Source organism: Hyla sarda, chromosome 4, assembly GCF_029499605.1.
Source record: "Hyla sarda isolate aHylSar1 chromosome 4, aHylSar1.hap1, whole genome shotgun sequence".
Classification (NCBI taxonomy): domain Eukaryota; kingdom Metazoa; phylum Chordata; class Amphibia; order Anura; family Hylidae; genus Hyla; species Hyla sarda.
Window position 1 is genome coordinate 232,975,910 of NC_079192.1, and position 12,651 is coordinate 232,988,560.

The 12,651-nt window shown below is 44.7% G+C and overlaps 1 protein-coding gene across 3 annotated transcripts in view; it reads left to right on the forward strand.

Annotated features, from left to right (window-relative positions):
* The window catches only part of PANX2 (pannexin 2), a 70,453-nt gene that overhangs the window by 42,410 nt on the left and 15,392 nt on the right, over window positions 1-12,651 (forward strand). The window lies entirely within an intron of this gene.

Here is a 12,651-nt window from a genome sequence, read left to right on the forward strand (position 1 = left end):
TTTTTTGTACACATTTTTCGTCTTCACGGGTTGCCCACACAAATAGTCTCGGATAGAGGCGTCCAATTCGTGTCAAAATTCTGGAGGGCTCTCTGTAAACAACTCAAGATTAAATTAAACTTTTCTTCTGCATATCATCCTCAATCCAATGGACAAGTAGAAAGAATTAACCAGGTCTTGGGTGATTATTTACGACATTTTGTTTCCTCCCGCCAGGATGATTGGGCAGATCTTCTACCATGGGCCGAATTCTCGTATAACTTTAGAGTCTCTGAATCTTCCTCCAAATCCCCATTTTTCGTGGTGTACGGCCGTCACCCTCTTCCCCCCCTCCCTACTCCCTTGCCCTCTGGTTTGCCCGCGGTAGATGAAGTGACTCGTGATCTTTCCACCATATGGAAAGAGACCCAAGTTTCTCTTTTACAGGCTTCATCTCGCATGAAAAAGTTTGCCGATAAGAAAAGAAGAGCTCCCCCCATTTTTGCTCCCGGAGACAAGGTATGGCTCTCCGCTAAATATGTCCGCTTTCGTGTCCCCAGTTACAAACTGGGTCCACGCTATCTTGGTCCCTTCAAAGTCTTGTGCCAAATTAATCCTGTCTCTTACAAACTTCTTCTTCCTCCTTCTCTCCGTATTCCTAATGCCTTTCATGTCTCTCTTCTTAAACCACTCATCATCAACCGTTTCTCTCCCAAATTAGTTTCTCCCACTCCTGTCTCCGGTTCTTCTGACGTCTTCTCAGTGAAAGAGATACTGGCCTCCAAGACGGTCAGAGGAAAAAAGTTCTTTTTGGTGGATTGGGAGGGCTGTGGACCTGAAGAGAGATCCTGGGAACCTGAGGACAACATCCTAGACAAAAGTCTGCTCCTCAGGTTCTCAGGCTCTAAGAAGAGGGGGAGACCCAAGGGGGGGGGTACTGTTACGCCGAGCGCTCCGGGTCCCCGCTCCTCCCCGGAGCGCTCGCTTCTCTCTCGCTACCGCAGCGCTCCGGGCAGCTCCACTGACCCGGTGCGCTGCGATACCGTCTCCAGCCGGGATGCGATTCGCGATGCGGGTAGCGCCCGCTCGCGATGCGCATCCTGGCTCCCGTACCTGACTCGCTCTCCGTCTGTCCTGTCCCGGCGCGCGCGGCCCCGCTCCCTAGGGCGCGCGCGCGCCGGGTCTCTGCGATTTAAAGGGCCACTGCGCCGCTGATTGGCGCAGTGGTTCCAATTAGTGTGTTCACCTGTGCACTCCCTATTTATACCTCACTTCCCCTTCACTCCCTCGCCGGATCTTGTTGCCATTGTGCCAGTGAAAGCGTTTCCTTGTGTGTTCCTAGCCTGTGTTCCAGACCTCCTGCCGTTGCCCCTGACTACGATTCTTGCTGCCTGCCCCGACCTTCTGCTACGTCCGACCTTGCTTCTGTCTACTCCCTTGTACCGCGCCTATCTTCAGCAGTCAGAGAGGTTGAGCCGTTGCTAGTGGATACGACCTGGTCACTACCGCCGCAGCAAGACCATCCCGCTTTGCGGCGGGCTCTGGTGAAAACCAGTAGTGACTTAGAACCGATCCACTAGCACGGTCCACGCCAATCCCTCTCTGGCACAGAGGATCCACTACCTGCCAGCCGGCATCGTGACAATATGCAGCTGGTGTATTGAGCTCCTGGTGCTACTGCAGATAACCAACTTTTTTAAATAACATATTTGTAATAATTCATATCATTCTAATGTAATAAACATATATTACATGTATTGTAGAGGGAAATATGCATTTTGTAATTGTTTATTAAAGTCTTATTAGATTAACCCATATTTAGTCTTTATGGGCTACACACTGGTTTAATACCTAATTTATCACTATCCCTTCAATTAAAGGGGTACTCCAGGGAAATATTTATATATATATATATATATATATATATATATATATATATATATATAAATATATATACACCTCACTTCCTCCTGAAGATGTTCCCTTTAAACCATCCTGTCTGATATGCATGGCTCCTGTGGCCTCTGTTGTCTTCTCTGGCTGCTTGATATTCTTTGCCATCCTTCTCTCCCCTTGCCTACACCTCTCAGCCATCATTGCAACTCTGCTCTGCCAGCCCCTACCCTCCTGCTCTGAGCAGCAAAGAGAGATTCAGTGTCTGATTGGCTGAGGCTGCACACACCACCCAGTTCTCAGCACTAAAGACAGCATGACTCACATGACCTGTTTCTCTTAGGAAGGTGGAGGCTGCTTTCAGATAGGTATTTGGACAGAGACAGAGTGGATGGCTGGATGTTGTGATTTCCTTACTTCATGCATGTAAGTGACAACCAAAGAGGGCAAACTGCTCTATATAGCTAATGAATTATATTTAGACAATTACATAGGTTGATGAGAGGGAAAGGATGGGCTTAGTTCCCCAGAGTACCCCTTTAATGATAATCCTAGTAGGTGGTCAGTTTGAATTCCCAACAGGTATAGTAAGGTCCAAGCCACACTGTTAACAAGCGCTGCTCTCTTAGATCAGTGCTTGTTTACAGAGCTTATCACACAATAGTCATGTGGAAAGGACAGTTCAAATCGCTGGATCGAAGCCTTAATGTCAATTGCAAGTATTATTTATTGGAAAAGATAGCCAAATATGATGTGAACTAGCGCTATCTACTTTATTAGGCAATTATCATCTGCAGTTATTATTATCCTATGCCATTACACCTCTGCATTGCACTTTTAGGATATGTGCAAATTTAAAAGATTTGTTGCAGAATTGCAGAAATGTCTGCAACAGTCTTATTTTTTGAGGATGTGTTTTCACTACCTCAAACGTCAAAAAAGTGCCATTTTATTTTTATTTTTTTTTTTTTTTATCACAGCATGCTGAAATTATGTAATTTTTTTCAGGGAAGCTCTAGATTTCTTTAGGAGGAAAAAATGCCAAGAAAAATGAAATATGATTTTTGGGTGGAGGCCTTTTCCCCTCTAAGTTTTTTATAGAAATCCTTGAGTAACATGATACAGGAATCACATGAATTGTAAAGATAAAAACTCAGGGGAAAAAAACACATACTAAGACCCACATAAAAAAATAAATAAAAAAAAAACACCATAAAAACTGCACACTGGGAGTTCAAAATCAGGGGGAATTTTTTAGGCTTTTTTTTTCAGGTTAAAGAAACACAGAAAATAAGTTGTGTGGAAATATAGCATGAATGGGTCTTATAGCAATCCATGTACAACCTGCAGAAACAACCTCATACAGATACATGGAGATTTTAATTTGCAGAAATATCTGCAGCAGATTTGCTATTTATGAATTTACCTGTATTCTCTACTGTAGTGCTGTGTACTACAAAAACAATAATGTAAAATTGTCCTAGAATGTCATAATCTGTCCTGGTGGAACAGATAACCATAGATAACACAAACAAATGGATGGCACAATCTCATTATTTTGATCCATCCAAGTGGATAAATTACTACTTAATGCTACTGTGGACTTACAAAGTTATATTGTATAGTAATTTGATCCATTCCCTGCAAAGCCGCTCTTGTGGCAGGCTGTCTCCCTCTCTGCAAAGCAGCTCTTGTAGCAGGCTATCACTTGCATCCCCTCCAGAATTGCACGGCATATAATAAGAAAAGATGGCCCCACTCTTTTACAATTTGATTTATTTTCTATAGTATAAATACAAAAACTATAGGCAGGTAATGGTTAACTGGTTTAACCTTTATTGGGGATTAATTACCTTTAGTCAATTAATTTCATAAGAGCTATGGCCATAGTCAGAAAAAATAATAATAATAATAATATTAGTAAAAAAAGTAGCAATAGTATACATCAATATATGCATAATTGGGGGGAGGGGGGCAAAGTTACTTAGCCCAGTGTTTCTCATGCCAGTCTTAAGTAAACCCACCCAGTTTATGTATTTTCCAAGCACGGCGCTAACATTTTGTGCAAAATATTTTACTTTTTGCAGATCTGCACCAAAAATTCCCCACAATGTATTTGTAGCTAACACAGACTACAAAAATACTTTGAACCATGTTTTATATCAACTTACTGCTGAACACAGGAGTAGTGATATCAGTTTTGCTCATTAGAACGCTTAAATGGCACTGTGACATCCGGAATAGTAATACCCGCCTCAGATTATATCTATGCCTGTACTGGTGGTACAGTATCTCACATAAGTGAGTACATCCCTGACATTTCTGTAAATATTTTATTCTATCTTTTCATGTGACAACACTGAAGAAATGACACTTTACAATGTAAAGTAGTAAGCGCACAGTCTGTATAACAGTGTGTCATTTTGCTGTCCCCTTATAATAACTCAACACAGCCTCCACAGGTTAACATCCACCAGCTCTGTGATGTCATCATGGCAGAGACCTTGCGCTTCCCCACCTTCTGTTTGAGGATGCCCCACAGATGCTCAATAGGGGTTATGTCTGGAGACACGCTTGGCCAGTCCATCACCTTTACCCTGAGCTTCTTTAGCAAGGCAGTGGTTTGGGTTCATTATCATGTTGGAATATTGCCCTGCTTCCTAGTCTCCAAAGGGAGGGGATCTTGCTTTGCTTTAGGGGATCATGCTTTGCTTTTGTCACAGTACATGTTGGCATTCATTGTTTCCTAAATGAACTGTAGCTTCCCACTGCCAGCAGCACTCATGCAGTTCCAGACTCTGACACTCCCATGACTAGGCTGGACTGTAGGCAAGACACACTTGTACTCCTCACCTGCACATATGCTTGACACCATTTGGACCAAATACGTTTATCTTGGTCTATTAGTGAGGAAGTGGTGATATGTCCTGGAATGGGGTTTTTGTCTATGCCACAATCCTTTAAAGTGCAACTTCATTCACACTCAACTTGGGACTTTCACCAAATCCATAGATTGGACGCCATAGTCTTGTGCAAGGCTAGGGTGGCGGCATGAATATTTAAGTTGACAGTGGGAGAATTTTTCCTCCAGCTGTGTGTCCATGATGCATGGACACAGCAGGACTAGTATGTGTCTAAGCAGGCAGGGGGGGGCAGTTGTTTGACTGGCTTTTTCAGTATGAAATACTGAAAATTTTCTAATGAAAGCAATTGCAAAACCTATTGGTTTTGCATGCTTTACAACATATCAAAAGTATTTGTATCTGACAGTGTCCATTTAAGGGTAGCCATGAGTCAGAATCTGAAGTAGTACTACTAGTACTAGGCAACGTATCGAAAAGATTAGACAGGAGCAAAGTGAGGAGTAGTCAGGATGAAAAGTAGTGCAACAATTACTAGGCGAGGCTTCTAAAGGAAAAGGCAGGAGCATAGGCAGATGTAGCCAGAAGTCAGGACCAGGAGTAGTAAGTACTACATCAGACAAGGTATCCAAAGTTAGGAAAGTGGCCAGGAAACAAGATAAGTAAGCTGGGGCAATCAATAGCGATCCAAACATACTTGGAACAAGAAGCCGGAAAGGAAGAAACTTGACCACCAGGCATTGAATGAGAAAACTGAATTTAAATAGCAGACCTTTATAAAGTCATTACAAACAGCCAGGATATTGCATAACAACAGGGTATAGAACCAGTAACATGGTTGAGAAGCGAAACACAGGGAAGTGTCACTGAGCAACAAGGGCTCATCAGCTTCCAGTCATCTCCAGCTCTATTCATCTATAAAGTGGTATCAGTTCATTGATATATGAAAAGAGACAGCCTGTTGTAGCTGTTTTACTGTGTTGTATAATAGTGTTTATTTTTATGTAAATGGTTTTAGTCTGTTATTAACCTGGTACCAATATTTCAGTTTATTCAGATGTTAGGTTTTAATTTAGTTTTAGTTGAACATTTTATATGTTTTGAATTGAACTGTTGTATTAAACGACATTGTTAAATAGATTAATTTCCAAAAGCTTTGCAGTAAACTGAAGGTTAGGGCCTTCATCTAATGTTTTCAACACCATATGAGTATGCCCTTCAAAGCCTTCAGTTGAATGCCTAGGTACACACTTGAAACAATGATCTGAATAATGTATGGCTAAATTGAATAGATATCTATTTACTTATCTATTCTTCAAACAACACTGGCATATGTATTTTTGTACCAACATTGATAAAATACAATGGGATGTATTACTACATAGCATATATCCTAGTAATCCTATACAAACACACTGATCAAATGGATACATATTAATGTAAAGTTATAATTTAAAATGTTACATTTCTCATAATATATACTCCTTTCAAAAAAAAAGAGTCTCATATAAAAATATAAAAATAATACATAACATAATAAAAAAATAAATCTGTTTTTGTTTCCATTAGAAAAGCTTTCATTAGTTGAACAGATGGCACACTTCTCATATATGTATATTATTTGTTGAAAATACATATCCCTTTGTGTCTTTCATGTACAGATTGACAAATGAATTCTTCACCATCTGTGTCTAGTTCTAATTCATTTTGGCCATGCTTCATATTTATAGGAAAATAAAAATATTTGCTTTTAACAATGATATACACTATCTCACATAACTAAGTACACCCCTCACACGTTTCTGCTATCTTTTCATGTGACAACATTGAAGAAATGACACTCAGCTACAATGTAAAGTAGTGAGTGCACAGCCTGGATAACATTGTTTAAAATTGTTGTTCCCTCAAAATAATGCAACAAAAGTGAGTACACCCCTCAGTGGACATGTCCAAATTGGGCCCAAAGTGTCAATATTTTGTGTTGCCACTATTATTTTCTAGCACTGTCTTAGCCACTTGGACATTGAATTCACCAAAGCTCCACAGGTTGTCACTGGAGTTATCTTTTATTTCTCCATGATGAAATTATGGCTGGTGCGCTTACCTTGCGCTCCTCCACCTTCCATTTGAGGATGCCCCACAGATGCCCAATAGGTTTTAGGTCTGGAGACATGCATGGCAAGTCCGTAACCTTTACCCTCAGATTCATTACCAAGGCAGTGGTTGTCTTGGAGGTGTGTTTGGGGTTGTCATTATTTTGGAATGCTGCCCTGCAGCCCTGCTCTGTTTCAGTATGTCACAGAACATATTTGCAATCTTGGTTCCCTCAATGAACTGTAGCTCCCCAGTGGCAGCAGCACTTAAGCAGTCACAGACTATGGCTCTCCCACCACCATCCTAGACTGTGGGCAAGACACACTTTTCTTTGCACTCCTGACCTGGCTGTTGCCACACACTTGATTCCATCTGAAGCAAATACGTTTATGTTGTTCTTATCGGACAACAGGACATGATTCCAGTAATCTTCTTGTCTTCAGCAAACTGTTTGTGGGCTTTCTTGTACATTATCTTTAGAAGAAGCTTCCTTCTGGGATGACAGCCATGCAAACCAATGTATGGTCTAAGCGATGAAAAGCTGACCCTTCAACCTCTTCAGCAATGCTAGCAACATTGATATGTCTATTTCCCAAAGATAACCTCTGGATATGATGCTGAGCATGTGCACTCAACTTCTTTGGTCAACCATGGCGAGGCCTGTTCTATGTGGAGCCTCTTCTGTGAAACCACTGTATGTCAATCTTCTTAAAGCATAGGCCATTTTTATGTAGAGCAATTCTTTTCTTTTCAAATTCTCAGAAAATTCTTTGCTAGGAGGTGCGTGAGAGTTATTACACATAATCTAAGACACCTACTCCCCATTCACAACTGAGACCTTGTAACACTAACAAGTCACATGTCATTGGGGAGGGAAAATGGCTAATTGGGCACAATTTGGACATTTCCACTCAAGGGTGTACCCACTTTTGTTGTCAAGGTTTAGCTATTAATGATTGTGACGAGTTATTTTTAAGGAACAGCAATTATAAACACTGTTCTAAAGGCTGTGCACTCACTACTTTACATTGTAGCAGATGTGTTTTCACATGAAAAGATGTAATAAAATATTTACAAAAACGTGAAGGGGTGTACTTACTTATATGCATTTACTGCATTGTGAGACGAATGCATACATTTGTATAATGCTACTGTACAGTTGAAGACGATAAAACACAAGGCTGCAAACCATAATCACAGCAATGTATTACACTATAAATCTGCTTACAGTAATATAAAGTTAAAACGATGATCCAAATGACTCTGCTAATTTATTATTGTTACGCCGAGCGCTCCGGGTCCCCGCTCCTCCCCGGAGCGCTCGCAACATCCTCGCTACTGCAGCGCCCCGGTCAGATCCACTGACCGGGTGCGCTGCGATACCGCCTCCAGCCGGGATGCGATTCGCGATGCGGGTGGCGCCCGCTCGCGATGCGCACCCCGGCTCCCGTACCTGACTCGCTCTCCGTCGGTCCTGTCCCGGCGCGCGCGGCCCCGCTCCCTAGGGCGCGCGCGCGCCGGGTCTCTGCGATTTAAAGGGCCACTGCGCCACTGATTGGCTCAGTTGTTCTAATTAGTGTGTTCACCTGTGCACTCCCTATGTATACCTCACTTCCCCTGCACTCCCTCGCCGGATCTTGTTGCCATCGTGCCATTGAAAGCGTTTCCTTGTGTGTTCCTAGCCTGTGTTCCAGACCTCCTGCCGTTGCCCCTGACTACGATCCTTGCTGCCTGCCCCGACCTTCTGCTACGTCCGACCTTGCTCTTGTCTTCTCCCTTGTACCGCGCCTATCTTCAGCAGTCAGAGAGGTTGAGCCGTTGCTAGTGGATACGACCTGGTTACTACCGCCGCTGCAAGACCATCCCGCTTTGCGGCGGGCTCTGGTGAATACCAGTAGTAACTTAGAACCGGTCCACTAGCACGGTCCACGCCAATCCCTCTCTGGCACAGAGGATCCACCTCCTGCCAGCCGGCATCGTGACAGTAGATCCGGCCATGGATCCCGCTGAAGTTCCACTGCCAGTTGTCGCCGACCTCACCACGGTGGTCGCCCAGCAGTCACAACAGATAGCGCAACAAGGCCATCAGCTGTCTCAACTGACCGTGATGCTACAGCAGCTACTACCACAGCTTCAGCAATCATCTCCTCCACCAGCTCCTGCACCTCCTCCGCAGCGAGTGGCCGCTTCCGGCCTACGACTATCCTTGCCGGATAAATTTGATGGGGACTCTAAGTTTTGCCGTGGCTTTCTTTCACAATGTTCCCTGCACTTGGAGATGATGTCGGACCAGTTTCCTACTGAAAGGTCTAAGGTGGCTTTCGTAGTCAGCCTTCTGTCTGGGAAAGCTCTGTCATGGGCCACACCGCTCTGGGACCGCAATGACCCCGTCACTGCCTCTGTACACTCCTTCTTCTCGGAAATTCGAAGTGTCTTTGAGGAACCTGCCCGAGCCTCTTCTGCTGAGACTGCCCTGCTGAACCTGGTCCAGGGTAATTCTTCCGTTGGCAAGTACGCCATACAATTCCGTACTCTTGCTTCCGAATTATCCTGGAATAATGAGGCCCTCTGCGCGACCTTTAAAAAAGGCCTATCCAGCAACATTAAAGATGTTCTGGCCGCACGAGAAATCCCTGCTAACCTGCATGAACTCATTCATCTAGCCACTCGCATTGACATGCGTTTTTCCGAAAGGCGTCAGGAACTCCGCCAGGATATGGACTTTGTTCGCACGAGGCGTTTTTTTCTCCCCGGCTCCTCTCTCCTCTGGTCCTCTGCAATCCGTTCCTGTGCCTCCCGCCGTGGAGGCTATGCAAGTTGACCGGTCTCGCTTGACACCTCAAGAGAGGACACGACGCCGCATGGAGAATCTTTGCCTGTACTGTGCCGGTACCGAACACTTCCTGAAGGATTGTCCTATCCGTCCTCCCCGCCTGGAAAGACGTACGCTGACTCCGCACAAAGGTGAGACAGTTCTTGATGTCAACTCTGCTTCTCCACGTCTTACTGTGCCTGTGCGGATATCTGCCTCTACCTTCTCCTTCTCTACTATGGCCTTCTTGGATTCCGGATCTGCAGGAAATTTTATTTTGGCCTCTCTCATCAACAAGTTCAACATCCCGGTGACCAGTCTCGCCAGACCCCTCTACATCAATTGTGTTAACAATGAAAGATTGGACTGTACCGTACGTTACCGCACGGAGCCCCTCCTAATGTGCATCGGACCTCATCACGAAAAAATTTAGTTTTTGGTCCTCTCCAATTGCACTTCCGAAATTCTCCTTGGACTACCATGGCTTCAACGCCATTCCCCAACCCTTGATTGGTCCACAGGAGAGATCAAGAGCTGGGGTACTTCTTGTTTCAAGGACTGTCTTAAACCGGTTCCCAGTACTTCCTGCCGTGACCCTGTGGTTCCCCCTGTAACCGGTCTCCCTAAGGCTTATATGGACTATGCTGACGTATTTTGCAAAAAACAAGCTGAGACTTTACCTCCTCACAGGCCTTATGACTGTCCTATTGACCTCCTCCCGGGCACTACTCCACTCCGGGGCAGAATTTATCCTCTGTCCGCCCCAGAGACTCTTGCTAAGTCTGAATACATCCAGGAAAATTTAAAAAAGGGGTTTATCCGCAAATCCTCCTCTCCTGCCGGAGCTGGATTTTTCTTTGTGTCCAAAAAAGATGGCTCCCTACGTCCTTGCATTGATTACCGCGGACTTAATAAAATCACGGTAAAGAACCGCTACCCCCTACCTCTTATCTCAGAACTCTTTGATCGCCTTCAAGGTGCCCACATCTTTACCAAACTGGACTTAAGAGGTGCTTATAATCTCATCCGCATCAGGGAGGGGGACGAATGGAAAACTGCATTTAACACTAGAGATGGACACTTTGAGTATCTGGTCATGCCCTTTGGCCTGTGCAACGCTCCTGCCGTCTTCCAAGACTTTGTTAATGAAATTTTTCGTGATCTCTTATATTCCTGTGTTGTTGTGTATCTGGACGATATTCTGATTTTTTCTGCCAACTTAGAAGAACACCGCCAGCATGTCCGCATGGTTCTTCAGAGACTTCGTGACAATCAACTTTATGCCAAAATGGAGAAATGTCTGTTTGAATGTCAATCTCTTCCTTTCCTAGGATACTTGGTCTCTGGCCAGGGACTACAAATGGATCCAGATAAACTCTCTGCCGTCTTAGATTGGCCACGCCCCTCCGGACTCCGTGCTATCCAACGTTTTTTGGGGTTCGCCAATTATTACAGACAATTTATTCCACATTTTTCCACTATTGTGGCTCCTATCGTGGCTTTAACCAAGAAGAATGCCAATCCTAAGTCCTGGTCTCCTCAAGCGGAAGACGCATTTAAACGGCTCAAGTCTGCCTTTTCTTCTGCTCCCGTGCTCTCCAGACCTGACCCATCTAAACCCTTCCTATTGGAGGTTGATGCCTCCTCAGTGGGAGCTGGAGCGGTCCTTCTACAAAAAAATTCTTCCGGGCATGCTGTTACTTGTGGTTTTTTTTCTAGGACCTTCTCTCCGGCGGAGAGGAACTACTCCATCGGGGATCGAGAACTACTGGCCATTAAATTGGCACTTGAGGAATGGAGGCATCTGCTGGAGGGATCAAAATTTCCAGTTATCATTTACACCGATCACAAGAATCTCTCCTATCTCCAGTCTGCCCAACGGCTGAATCCTCGCCAGGCCAGGTGGTCTCTGTTCTTTGCCCGTTTTAACTTTGAAATTCATTTTCGCCCTGCTGACAAGAACATTAGGGCCGATGCTCTCTCTCGTTCCTCGGATGCCTCGGAAGTAGAGCTCTCTCCGAAACACATCATTCCTCCTGACTGCCTGACTGTCCACTTCTCCAGCCTCCATCAGGCAAACTCCTCCAGGGAAGACCTTCGTTTCTCCACGCCAACGCCTCGGGATTCTCAAATGGGGTCACTCCTCCCACCTCGCTGGCCATGCGGGCATCAAAAAGTCCTTGCAACTCATCTCTCGTTTCTATTGGTGGCCGACTCTGGAGACGGATGTTGTTGATTTTGTGCGGGCCTGTACTGTCTGTGCCCGGGATAAGACTCCTCGCCAGAAGCCTGCTGGTCTCCTTCATCCTCTGCCTGTCCCCGAACAGCCTTGGTCTCTGATTGGTATGGACTTTATTACAGACTTACCCCCATCCCGTGGCAACACTGTTGTTTGGGTGGTCGTTGATCGATTTTCCAAGATGGCACATTTTATTCCTCTTCCTGGTCTTCCTTCAGCGCCTCAGTTGGCAAAACAATTTTTTGTACACATTTTTCGTCTTCACGGTTTGCCCACGCAGATCGTCTCGGATAGAGGCGTCCAATTCGTGTCAAAATTCTGGAGGGCTCTCTGTAAACAACTCAAGATTAAATTAAACTTCTCTTCTGCTTATCATCCTCAATCCAATGGGCAAGTAGAAAGAATTAACCAGGTCCTGGGTGACTATTTACGGCATTTTGTTTCCTCCCGCCAGGATGACTGGGCAGATCTTCTACCATGGGCCGAATTCTCGTACAACTTCAGAATCTCTGAATCTTCTTCCAAATCCCCATTTTTCGTGGTGTACGGCCGTCACCCTCTTCCCCCCCTCCCTACTCCCTTGCCCTCTGGTTTGCCCGCTGTGGATGAAGTAACTCGTGATCTTTCCACCATATGGAAAGAGACCCAAAATTCTCTTTTACAGGCTTCATCTTGCATGAAAAAGTTTGCCGATAAGAAAAGAAGAGCTCCCCCCATTTTTTCTCCCGGAGACAAGGTATGGCTCTCCGCTAAATATGTCCGCTTCCGTGTCC